Genomic DNA, 13,492 nt, shown 5'->3' with positions numbered 1-13,492 from the left:
CGGCCACCCACTGGCCACACCACCATGTCCAACGCACTCACCGCACTCGCAGGAACCCGTAGCACCTCACCACGAGCCTCGTCGTGTCCCGTAGCTTCGGGTTCATCATCACCCGAACTCCAGCGACCGCGAAGGTCGTCGCCGGCGCCGTTTCCGGCCACCCCGAGCTCAACCAACTCCACCAAGAGCTGCGGCTTGCTCCCAGCTACACGTAGATACCCTTCGCGGCTCTTTTGGTCGCCAGAATGCACAAAACCACTCTCGCCGCCGCGTTCGGCCTCGCCGGCGGTTAAACGCCGGCGAGTTGACCCCGCTAACCCCTCGTATGACCATGGTTGGTCCCAGTTTGACCCCCCTGGGTCAATGACAGGTGGGGCCCAGCCCTGTTAACTAATCAGGATTAGTTTTAATTACTATTTAGTTAAACTAATTACACTGACACACGTGACCCACTAGTCAAGGTTGACCTGGACTGTTCCGTTGACCGCTGACGTCATCCTGACGTAATGCTGGCGCAGTAATTTATTTACTGGAATTATTTTTATATAGGAAATTCCAATAAATACCACAAACTTTAAAAAATCATAGAAATTAATCGGTAACTCCAAATGCAAAGTTTTATATATGAAAAATGATCAGAAAAATCCAATCTATCCATCTGTACTGGTTTCATGCATGTTTAAGCAAGCTAACCTGATGTTTAGTGCAGAACAAGATAAAGCACTTAAAGGGGCCATTTATGAGTTTGAAACTTGAATCTTTGATTCAAAATGGTTCAAACCCATCTGGTCTTAGTTGCATTAGCCTAATACACTCATTTTGCCATGTCTCATGCATGCATCATATTGTTGCATATTGTTTGGTGATGTTGTGTATCGGTGCTCTTTGCGGTAGGATCTGCCCCTGAGGAGTACCACGATTACCCTAGCGAAGATCAATATCAGTGCATCGACCCATCAGGCAAGCAACCAACCATTTGATCATATCGATACAATCCCATGTTCTCGCTTCTTCTCTCTTTTACTGCATTAAGACAACACGATTCAAACTGCTGAGTGCTATGGTAGTTGAACCCATTTCCTCTGCATGACCTGTCATTGCCACAGTAACTAGATGAAACCCACTAGCATGTGTAGGAGTTGATTGAGCCATATGTATGTGTTGTTCCTACCTTGCTATGCCTGCTATGCTTAGAGTCGTGTCAGGTCTGATTCATCTAGGTGATGGGCTGGAGTGAAATGATCATGCCGGTAATGAGGGTGATGTGTTGAACATGATTTGGTAAAGGTATCGATGAGAGGCCATGTAGGAGTACATGGTGGGTTGTTTCATTGAAGCCGACCTTAAGCACTGAGATCTGTATGTGTGATTTAAGATTCAGCTACTACCATGCATTGGGACCGAAACCAATGGACCCTCTCGGCTTCTTATTCACCCTAGTCCTCTGTCCAGGAGTTGCAAGTAGTTTCTGGTGTTTGTAGCTTACTGGAGGCCGTGGGCAGCGCTGACCCGCGGGGTGGGCTGTGATGCGGTAGGTACGTGGCCGGGTATGCCGGGCACCAGTTAGGTGTCTCGAAACCCTGTACACATCGTTCGGGGCCGTATGTGAAAACCTCGGCCGGACTCCCTGCGGATGGAACCTGAATAGGTGATAAACCTGGACTAGAGACTTAGGTGTTTAGGTAGGTCGTGGCTGACACCCACGTTGGGCTTCCGCTTGAAGGTTGCCGAGTACATGTCGTGTAAATGGCGGTAAGTGGTGAGAGCATGTATGAAGAAGTACACCCCTGCAGGGTTAACATTATCTATTCGAATAGCCGCGTCCGTGGTAAAGGACTACTTGGTTGCCTATACAGTTCATAGACAAGTAAATGGATACTACTAAAATCCTCAAGATAAGCGTGAGTGTCGAGGATGGCTCTTCCGTAGGAAGACGGAGGCGGATCCTCGGTAGTGTATTGAGTTGGTGTGTAGTGGACTCGTGTGCGCAAAACCATTTCAAGTTGGTGTCTCGTAGGATAGCTTAGCCAAGAGTCAAAGCTGGCTTGCTGCAATAACCCCACCAACCCTTCTTGATAATGTGCATGTATGTAGGATCTGATGTAAGTCTTGCTGAGTACCTTTGTACTCATGTTGCTTTAATTTACATTTTTCAGAAGAGGCTGCAACCCCTTCTGATGGGTTCTTCATAGACGTTGACATCGATGAGTAGACTGAGGCCCAGGTGGTGATCCTGTGCTTGTGAAGGACCATGTAGTATAGCCAGGCTTCCCAAGCCTCTTTTATTTTACTACTTGTCTGTACTCAGACAAGTTACTTCCGCTGTTGGCTTGTATGTCTGTATGACTTGAATGCTGGGTCGTGTGACCCGTACTTGTGTGTATGATATGTATGGCTCTCTGAGCCTTTAAATAAATTACTTGTGTCGTAGAGTCATGTTGTGATGCCTTGTTGTATTTGCACATATCGAGCATATTGTGTGTATGATTGAAATGCTTGGTATGTGTGGGATCTGACTATCTAGTTGTTTATCCTTAGTAGCCTCTCTTACCAGGAAATGTCTCCTAGTGCTTCCACTGAGCCTTGGTAGCTTGCTACTGCTCCGGATCACTTAGACTGGCCGGCATGTGTCCTTCTTCGTTCCTGTGTCTGTCCCTTCGGGGAAGTGTCACGCGATGGATACCGGAGTCCTGTTAGCCCGCTACAGCCCGGTTTACCGGAGTCCTGCTAGCCCAGTGCTACAGCCCGGATTCACTCGTTGATGACCGACACGTTCGATGTTGGGTCATGGATGCCTGTCCCTGTAAGTTTGTGCCACTTTGGGTTCACGACTAGCCATGTCAGCCCGGGTTCTTTGTCATATGGATGCTAGCGGCACTATCATATACGTGAGCCAAAAGGCACAAACGGTCCCGGGCCAGGTAAGGTGGCACCCGTGGGAATACCGTGCGTGAGGCCGCAAACTGATATGATGTGTTACATGCTAGATCAATGTGACATCGAGTCAGGGTCCTGACAAGACATGATTGGATTATGTCTATCGCAATACGGTTATTCATTTAAGGAGAATAAATGGTTACTCTGTTTGTTTGAATAATACCTTCAATGGTCTTGCACCTAAAATGAATGGTTTATTGAATCTCGATCGTAGTGATACACATGTTCATGCCAAAAGATATAAGATAGTAATGATAGTACCACCTACTTGTGGCACTGCCATTTGAGTCATATTGGTATAAAACGCATGAAGAAGCTCCATGTTGATGGATCTTCGGACTCACTCATTTTTGAAAAGTTTGAGACATGCGAACCATGTCTATTGGTATGTGCGCATGAAGAAACTCCATGCAGATGGTGTTGGGGAACGTTGCATAAAATATATTTTTCCTACGTTCACCAAGAACAATCTATGAGTTCATCTAGCAACGAGAGAGAGGAGTGCATCTACATACCCTTGTAGATCACGAGCGGAAGCGTTCAAGAGAACGGGATTGAGGTAGTCGAACTCGTCGTGATCCAAATCACCGGAAATCCTAGTGCCGAACGGACGGCATCTTCGCGTTCAACACACGTACGGTCAGCTGACGTCTCCTCCTTCTTGATCCAGCAAGGGGGAAGGAGAGGTTGATGAGGATCCAGCAGCACGATGGCGTGGTGGTGGATGCAGCAGGGTTCCGGCAGGGCTTCGCCAAGCGCTTGTGGGAGGGAGAGGTGTAGCAAGGGGGAAGGGAGGCGCCAGGGGTCAGGGTTGCGGCTGCCCTCCCCCCTCTTTATATAGGGACCCCAGGGGGGCGCCGGCCCTAGGAGATGGGATCTCCTAGGGGGCGGCGGCCAAGGGGGAAAACTTGCCCCCCAAGGCAAGTGGAGGCGCCCCCTCCCCTAGGGTTCCCAACCCTAGGCGCAGACGGGGGCCCAGGGGGGGCGCACCAGCCCACCAGGGGCTGGTTCCCCTCCCACTTCAGCCCATGGGGCCCTCCGGGATGAGTGGCCCCACCCGATGGACCCCTGGGACCCCTCCGGTGGTCCCGGTACAATATTGGTGACCCCCGAAACTTTCCCGATGGCCGAAACTCGACTTCCCATATATAATTGTTTACCTCCGGACCATTCCGGAACTCCTCGTGACATCCGGGATCTCATCCGGGACTCCGAACAACTTTTGGTTTGCTGCATACTCATATCTCTACAACCCTAGCGTCACTGAACCTTAAGTGTGTAGACCCTACGGGTTCGGGAGACATGTAGACATGACCGAGACGGCTCTCCGGTCAATAACCAACAGCGGGATCTGGATACCCATGTTGGATCCCACATACTCCTTGATGATCTCATCGGATGAACCACGATGTCGAGGATTCAAGCAACCTCGTATACAATTCCCTTTGTCAATTGGTACGTTACTTGCCCGAGATTTGATCGTCGGTATCTCAATACCTCGTTCAATCTCATTACCGGCAAGTCACTTTACTCGTACCGTAATGCATGATCCCGTGACCAGACACTTGGTCACTTTGAGCTCATTATGATGATGCATTACCGAGTGGGCCCAGAGATACCTCTCCGTCATACGGAGTGACAAATCCCAGTCTCGATCCGTGTCAACCCAACAGACACTTTCGGACATACCCGTAGTATACCTTTAGAGTCACCCAGTTACGTTGTGATGTTTGGTACACCCAAAGCACTCCTACGGTATCCGGGAGTTACACGATCTCATGGTCTAAGGAAAAGATACTTGACATTGGAAAAGCTCTAGCAAACGAACTACACGATCTTGTGCTATGCTTAGGATTGGGTCTTGTCCATCACATCAGTCTCCTAATGATGTGATCCCGTTATCAATGACATCCAATGTCCATAGTCAGGAAACCATGACTATCTGTTGATCAACGAGCTAGTCAACTAGAGGCTCACTAGGGACATATTGTGGTCTATGTATTCACTCGTGTATTACGATTTCTGGATAATACAATTATAGCATGAATAAAAAGACAATTATCATGAACAAGGAAATATAATAATAATCCTTTTATTATTGCCTCTAGGGCATATTTCCAACAGTCTCCCACTTGCATTAGGGTCAATAATCTAGTTACATTGTGATGAGTCGAACACCCATAGAGTTCTGGTGTTGATCATGTTTTGCTCGCGGAAGAGGTTTAGTCAACGGATCTACGACATTCAGATCCGTATGTACTTTGCAAATATCTATGTCTCCATCTTGAACATTTTTACGGATGGAGTTGAAATGATGCTTGATGTGCCTGGTCTTCTTGTGAAACCTGGGCTCCTTGGCAAGGGCAATAGCTCCAGTGTTGTCACAGAAGAGAGTGATCGGCCCCGATGCATTGGGTATGACTCCTAGGTCGGTGATGAAATCCTTCATCCATATTGCTTCATGCGCTGCCTCCGAGGCTGCCATGTACTCTTCTTCACATGTAGATCCCGCCACGACGCTCTGCTTGCAACTGCACCAGCTTACTGCTCCACGATTCAACATATACACATGTCCGGTTTGTCACTTAGAGTCATCCAGATCTGTGTCGAAGCTAGCGTCGACGTAACCCTTTACGACGAGCTCTTCGTCACCTCCATAAACGAGAAACATATCCTTTGTCCTTTTCAGGTACTTCAGGATATTCTTGACCGTTGTCCAGTGTGGGATTACTTTGGTACCTTCCTACCAAACTTACGGCAAGGTTTACATCTGGTCTGGTACACAGCATGGCATACACAATAGATCATATGGCTGATGCATAGGGGATGACACTCATCTCTTCTTTATCTTCTGTCGTGGTCGGGCATTGAGCCGAGCTCAATCTCACACCTTGCAACACAGGCAAGAACCCTTTCTTGGACTGATCCATATTGAACTTCTTCAATATCTTATCAAGGTATGTGCTTTGTGAAAGACCTATGAGGCGTCTCGATCTATCCCTATAGATCTTGATGCCTAATATGTAGGAAGCTTCTCCAAGGTCCTTCATTGAAAAACACTTATTCAAGTAGGCCTTAATGCTGTCCAAAAGTTATATATCATTTCCCATCAAAAGTATGTCATCTACATATAATATGAGAAATGCTACAGAGCTCCCACTCACTTTCTTGTAAATGGAGGCTTCTCCATAAGTCTGCATAAACCCAAACGCTTTGATCATCTCATCAAAGCGAATGTTCCAACTCCGAGATGCTTGCACCAGCCCATAAATGGATCGATGGAGCTTGCATACCTTGTTAGCATTCTTAGGATCGACAAAACCCTCCGGCTGCATCATATACAGTTCTTCCTTAAGATAGTCGTTAAGGAATGCCGTTTTGACGTCCATCTGCCATATCTCAGAATCATAGTATGCGGCAATTGCTAACATGATTCGGACGGACTTCAGCTTCGCTACAGGAGAGAAAGTCTCATCGTAGTCAACCCCTTGAACTTGCCGATAACCCTTAGCGACAAGCCGAGCTTTATAGATGGTAATATTACCATCCGCGTCTGTCTTCTTCTTAAAGATCCATTTGTTTTCTATCGCTCGCCGATCATCGGGCAAGTCTGTCAAAGTCCATACTTTGTTTTCATACATGGCTTCTATCTCGGATTGCATGGCTTCAAGACATTTGTTGGAATCTGGGCCCGCCATCGCTTCTTCATAGTTCGAAGGTTCACCGTTGTCTAACAACATGATTTCCAGGACAGGGTTGCCATACCATTCTGGTGTGGAACGTGTCCTTGTGGACCTACGAAGTTCAGTAGCAACTTGATCTAAAGTACCTTGATACACATCATTAATTTCCTCTCCAGTCGGTGTAGGCACCACAGGAACATTTTCCTGAGCTGCACTACTTTCCGGTTCAAGAGGTAGTACTTCATCGAGTTCTACCTTCCTCCCACTTACTCCTTTCGAGAGAAACTCTTTTTCCAGAAAGGATCCATTCTTGGCAACAAAGATCTTGCCTTCGGATCTAAGGTAGAAGGTATACCCAATGGTTTCCTTAGGGTATCCTATGAAGACGCATTTTTCTGAATTGGGTTCGAGCTTTTCAGGTTGAAGTTTCTTGACATAAGCATCGCATCCCCAAACTTTTAGAAACGACAGCTTAGGTTTCTTCCCAAACCATAATTCATATGGTGTCGTCTCAACGGATTTAGACGGAGCCCTATTTAAAGTGAATGTAGCTGTCTCTAGAGCGTATCCCCAAAATGATAGCGGTAAATCAGTAAGAGACATCATAGATCGCACCATATCCAATAGAGTGCGATTACGACGTTCGGACACACCATTACGCTGAGGTGTTCAAGGTGGCGTGAGTTGTGAAACGATTCCACATTTCCTTAAGTGCGTACCAAATTCATGACTTAAATATTCTCCTCCATGATCTGATCGTAAGAACTTTATTTTTCGGTCACGTTGATTCTCTACTTCATTCTGAAATTCCTTGAACTTTTCAAAGGTCTCAGACTTGTGTTTCATCAAGTAGATATACTCATATCTACTTAAGTCATCAGTGAGAGTGAGAACATAATGATATCCTCCGCGAGCCTCAACACTCATTGGACCACACACATCAGTATGTATGATTTCCAATAAGTTGGTTGCTCGCTCCATTGTTCCGAAAAACGGAGTCTTGGTCATTTTGCCCATGAGTCATGGTTCGCATGTGTCAAACGATTCATAATCAAGAGACTCTAAAAGTCCATCAGCATGGAGCTTCTTCATGCGCTTGACACCAATGTGACCTAGGCGGCAGTGCCACAAGTATGTGGGACTATCGTTATCAACTTTACATCTTTTGGTATTCACACTATGAATATGTGTAATATTATGTTCGGGATTCATTAATAATAAACCATTGACCATCGGGGCATGACCATAAAACATATATCTCATATAAATAGAACAACCATTATTCTGGGATTTAAATGAGTAGCCATCTCGTATTAAACGAGATCCAGATACAATGTTCATGCTCAAACTTGGCACTAAATAACAATTATTGAGCTTTAAAACTAATACCGTGGGTAAATGTAGAGGTAGCGTGCCGACGGCGATCACATCGACATTGGAACCATTCCCGACGCGCATCGTCACCTCGTCCTTCGCCAGTCTCCGCTTATTCTGCAGCTCCTGTTGTGAGTTAAAAATATGAGCAACGGCACCGGTATCAAATACTCAGGAGTTACTACGAGTACTGGTAAGATACACATCAATTACATGTATATCACATATACCTTTAGTGTTGCCGGCCTTCTTGTCCGCTAAGTATTTGGGGCAGTTCCGCTTCCAGTGACCCTTCCCTTTGCAATAAAAGCACCCAGTCTCAGGCTTGGGTCCATTCTTTGACTTCTTCCCGGCAACTGGCTTACCAGGGGCGGCAACATCCTTGCCGTCCTCCTTGAAGTTCTTCTTACCCTTGCCATTCTTGAACTTGGTGGTTTTATTGATCATCAACACTTGATGTTCTTTCTTGATTTCTACCTCTGCCGACTTTAGCATTGAAAATACTTCAGGAATAGTTTTCACCATCCCCTGCATATTGTAGTTCATCACAAAGCTCTTGTAGCTCAGTGGGAGCGACTGAAGGATTCTGTCAATGACTGCCTCATCCGGGAGGTTAATGTCCAGCTGGGACAGGAGGTTGTGCAACCCAGACATTTTGAGTATGTGCTCACTGATAGAACTATTTTCCTCCATCTTACAACTATAGAACTTGTCGGAGACTTCATATCTCTCGACCCGGGCATGAGCTTGGAAAACCATTTTCAGCTCCTCGAACATCTCATATGCTCCGTGTTGCTCAAAACGCTTTTGGAGCCCCGGTTCTAAGCTGTAAAGCATGCCGCACTGAACGAGGGAGTAATCATCAGCACGTGACTACCAAGCATTCATAAAGTCTTGGTTCTCTGGGATGGGTGCTTCACCTAGCGGTACTTCTAGGACATATGCTTTCTTGGCATCTATGAGGATGATCCTCAGGTTCTGGACCCAGTCCGTATAGTTGCTGCCATCATCTTTCAGCTTGGTTTTCTCTAGGAACGCGTTGAAGTTCATGTTGACATGAGCATTGGCCATTTGATCTACAAGACATTTTCTTGCAAAGATTTTAGACTAAGTTCATGATAAATAAGTTCATCTAATCAAATTATTTAATGAACTCCCACTCATATTAGACATCCCTCTACTCATCTAAGTGTTACATGATCCGAGTCGACTAGGCCGTGTCCGATCATCACGTGAGACGGACTAGTCATCATCGGTGAACATCTCCATGTTGATCGTATCTTCCATACGACTCATGTCCGACCTTTCGGTCTCTGTGTTCCGAGGCCATGTCTGTACATGCTAGGCTCATCAAGTTAACCTAAGTGTTTTTGCATGTGTAAAACTGTCTTACACCCGTTGTATGTGAATGTAGGAATCTATCACACCCGATCATCATGTGGTGCTTCGAAACGACGAACTTTAGCAACAATGCACAGTTAGGGGGGGACACTTTCTTGAAATTATTATGAGGGATCATCTTATTTACTACCGTCGTTCTAAGTAAACAAGATGCATAAACATAATAAACATCACATGCAATTAAATAGTAGTGACATGATATGGCCAATATCATATAGCTCCTTTGATCTCCATCTTCGGGGCTCTATGATCATCTTCGTCACCGGCATGACACCATGATCTCCATCATCATGATCTCCATCATCGTGTCTCCATGAAGTTGCTCGGCAACTATTACTTTTACTACTATGGCTAACGGTTTAGCAATAAAGTAAAGTAATTACATGGCATTAAATCATTGACACGCAGGTCATACAATAATTAAGACAACTCATGTAGCTCATGCCGGTTGTCATACTCAATGACATGCAAGTTGTGATTCCTATTACAAGAACATGATCTCATACATCACAATATATCATTCATCATTTATCACCACTTTTGGCCATATCACATCACAAAGCAATTGCTGCAAAAACAAGTTAGACGTCCTCTAATTGTTGTTGCATCTTTACGTGGCTGTAATAGGGTTCTAGCAAGAACGTTTTCTTACCTATGAATAACCACAACGTGATTTGTCAACTTCTATTTACCCTTCATAAGGACCCTTTTCATCAAATCCGCTCCAACTAAATTGGGAGAGACAGACACCCGCTAGCTACCTTATGCAACTAGTGCATGTCAGTCGGTGGAACCTGTCTCACGTAAGCGTACGTGTAAGGTCGGTCCGGGCCGCTTCATCCCACAATACCGCTGAAGCAAAATAAGACTAGTAGTGGCAAGAAAGTTGACAACATCTACGCCCACAACAGATTTGTGTTCTACTCGTGCAATAGAGAACTACGCATAGACCTAGCTCATGATGCCACTGTTGGGGAACGTTGCATAAAATAAAAAAATTCCTACGTTCACCAAGATTAATCTATGAGTTCATCTAGCAACGAGAGAGAGGAGTGCATCTACATACCCTTGTAGATCGCGAGCGGAAGCGTTCAAGAGAACGGGGTTGAGGTAGTCGAACTCGTCGTGATCCAAATCACCGGAGATCCTAGCGCCGAACGGACGGCACCTCCGCGTTCAACACATGTACGGTCAGCGTGACGTGTCCTCCTTCTTGATCCAGCAAGGGGGAAGGAGAGGTTGATGAAGATCCAGCAGCACGACGACGTGGTGGTGGATGCAGCAGGGTTCCGGCAGGGCTTCGCCAAGCGCTTGCGGGAGGGAGAGGTGTAGCAAGGGGGGAAGGGAGGCGCCAGGTGTCAGGGTTGCGGCTGCCCTTCCACCCCCCCTCTTTATATAGGGACCCCGGGGGGGCGCCGGCCCTAGGAGATGGGATCTCCTAGGGGGGGCGGCGGCCAAGGGGGGAAACTTGCCCCCCAAGGCAAGTGGAGGCACCCCCTCCCGTAGGGTTCCCCTCCAACTTCAGCCCATGGGGCCCTCCGGGATGAGTGGCCCCACCCGGTGGACCCTCGGGACCCTTCCGGTGGTCCCGGTACAATACTGGTGACCCCCGAAACTTTCCCGATGGCCGAAACTCGACTTCCCATATATAATTCTTTACCTCCAGACCATTCCGGAACTCCTCGTGATGTCCGGGATCTCATCCGAGACTCCGAAAAACTTTCGGTTTGCATACTCATATCTCTACAACCCTAGCATCACCGAACCTTAAGTGTGTAGACCCTACGGGTTCGGGAGACATGTAGACATGACTGAGACGGCTCTTCGGTCAATAACCAACAGCGGGATCTGGATACCCATGTTGTCTCCCACATGCTCCTCGATGATCTCATCGGATGAACCACGATGTCAAGGATTCAAGCAACCCCGTATACAATTCCCTTTGTCAATCGGTACATTACTTGCCCGAGATTCGATCGTCGGTATCCCAATACCTCATTCAATCTCGTTACCGGCAAGTCACTTTACTCATACCGTAATGCATGATCCCGTGACCAGACACTTGGTCACTTTGAGCTCATTATGATGATGCATTACCGAGTGGGCCCAGAGATACCTCTCCGTCATACGGAGTGACAAATCCCAGTCTCGATCCGTGTCAACCCAACAGACACTTTCGGAGATACCTATAGTATACCTTTATAGTCACCCAGTTACGATGTGACGTTTGGTACACCCAAAGCACTCCTACGGTATCCGGGAGTTACCCGATCTCATGGTCTAAGGAAAAGATACTTGACATTGGAAAAGCTCTAGCAAACGAACTACACGATCTTGTGCTATGCTTAGGATTGGGTCTTGTCCATCACATCATTCTCCTAATGATGTGATCTCGTTATCAATGACATCCAATGTCCATAGTCAGGAAACCATGACTATCTGTTGATCAACGAGCTAGTCAACTAGAGGCTCCCTAGGGACATATTGTGGTCTATGTATTCACATGTGTATTACGATTTCCGGATAATACAATTATAGCATGAATAAAAATACAATTATCATGAACAAGGAAATATAATAATAATCCTTTTATTATTGCCTCTAGGGCATATTTCCAACAGATGGATCGTTTGGACTCACTTGATTCTAAATCACTTGAGACATGCAGATCATACCACATGGGCAAGATGACTGAAAAGCCTCGTTTTTCAGTAAGATGGAACAAGAGAGCAACTTGTTGGAAGTAATACATTTTGATGTGTGTTGTCCAATGAGTGCCGAGGCACGCAGTGGATATTGTTATGTTCTTACTTCATAGATGACTTGAGTAGATGCTGAGTATATTTACACTACAGGAATCCAGTATTTTGTCGTCCGCCACGGCGGACGGCAAAGGCACGGACGGCGGACGGCAAAGAGTGACGGCAAAGACAGGGTCGGCAAACAGGTCCTTTGCCGTCTGCTTTTCATGGCGGACGGCAAAGAGTCCTTTGCCTAAAGTGGCGGACGACAAAGGAGAGGGACGGCAAAATACTTGACATCCGCCTGCGTTAGTCCGTTAGGTGGCTAACGACGGCCTTTGCCGTCCGCCAGCGGACGGCAAATTTGACCACCCCTTTGCCGTCCGCCAGTTGACGTTAGCAGTGCGTCAACGCCCACGGTGGTTTGCCGTCAGCCACGGCGGACGGCAAAGGTTATGTCTTTGCCATCAGCTTTTCTTTGTCGTCCGCCACGGTAGGAAAATTTGCCAAATGGCACAGGTGCCAGGAAGCATAGGTGGGCGCCATGTGTCCCCTTTGCCTACAGTGGCGGACGGCAAAGGGCTCTTTGCCGTCAGTGGCGGACGGCAAAGAGCCTGCACTGCCTCTTTTTAATTCTGTTTTTCTTATATCCAACAATTATCACAGCACACAACACATATATATCCATCACATAAATATCACAGCACATATATATATCACAGCACATATATATCCATCACATAAATATCCAGCACATATATATCCATCCATACATACATATTAGGTTGCACATAGTCCCATCAATCCATACATATTACAATATGCAAAGTTTCATCATAGCAAGCGAGCAGAATACAAGAAGTGCATCAAAGGAAAAAATAAGCAATCCATCATATGATGCTGGCTTCCGTGAAGTGAATGAAACCTGCAAAATGACAAATAAGAAAGTTAGAAAAAGAATAGAAGAAGAAGAAGAAGACCAGAAGAAGAAGTATATGCCATTTATTAGCTAACTTAGGTGAACTGGATCATTTATGAGCTAAATTAGTTGAAATGGATCGTTTATGAGCTAAGTTAGGTGAAATGGATCGTTTATGAGCTAAGTTAGGTGAAATGGATCATTTATGAGCTAACCTAGGTGAAATGGGTCGTTTATGAGCTAACCTAGGTGAAATAGGTCGTTTATGAGCTAACCTAGGTGAAATGGGTCGTTTATGAGCTAACCTAGGTAAAATGGGTCGTTTATGAGCTAACCTAGGTGAAATGCATAATTTTGGAGCGAAGTTAGGTGAAATGGATCGTTTATGAGCTAACCTAGGTGAAATTGATCATTTATGATCTAATCTAGGTGAAATG

The sequence above is a fragment of the Triticum dicoccoides genome, chromosome 4A (assembly GCF_002162155.2).
Source record: "Triticum dicoccoides isolate Atlit2015 ecotype Zavitan chromosome 4A, WEW_v2.0, whole genome shotgun sequence".
In the NCBI taxonomy this organism is placed as follows: Eukaryota; Viridiplantae; Streptophyta; class Magnoliopsida; order Poales; family Poaceae; genus Triticum; species Triticum dicoccoides.
Note: the sequence above shows the minus strand (reverse complement) of the source record.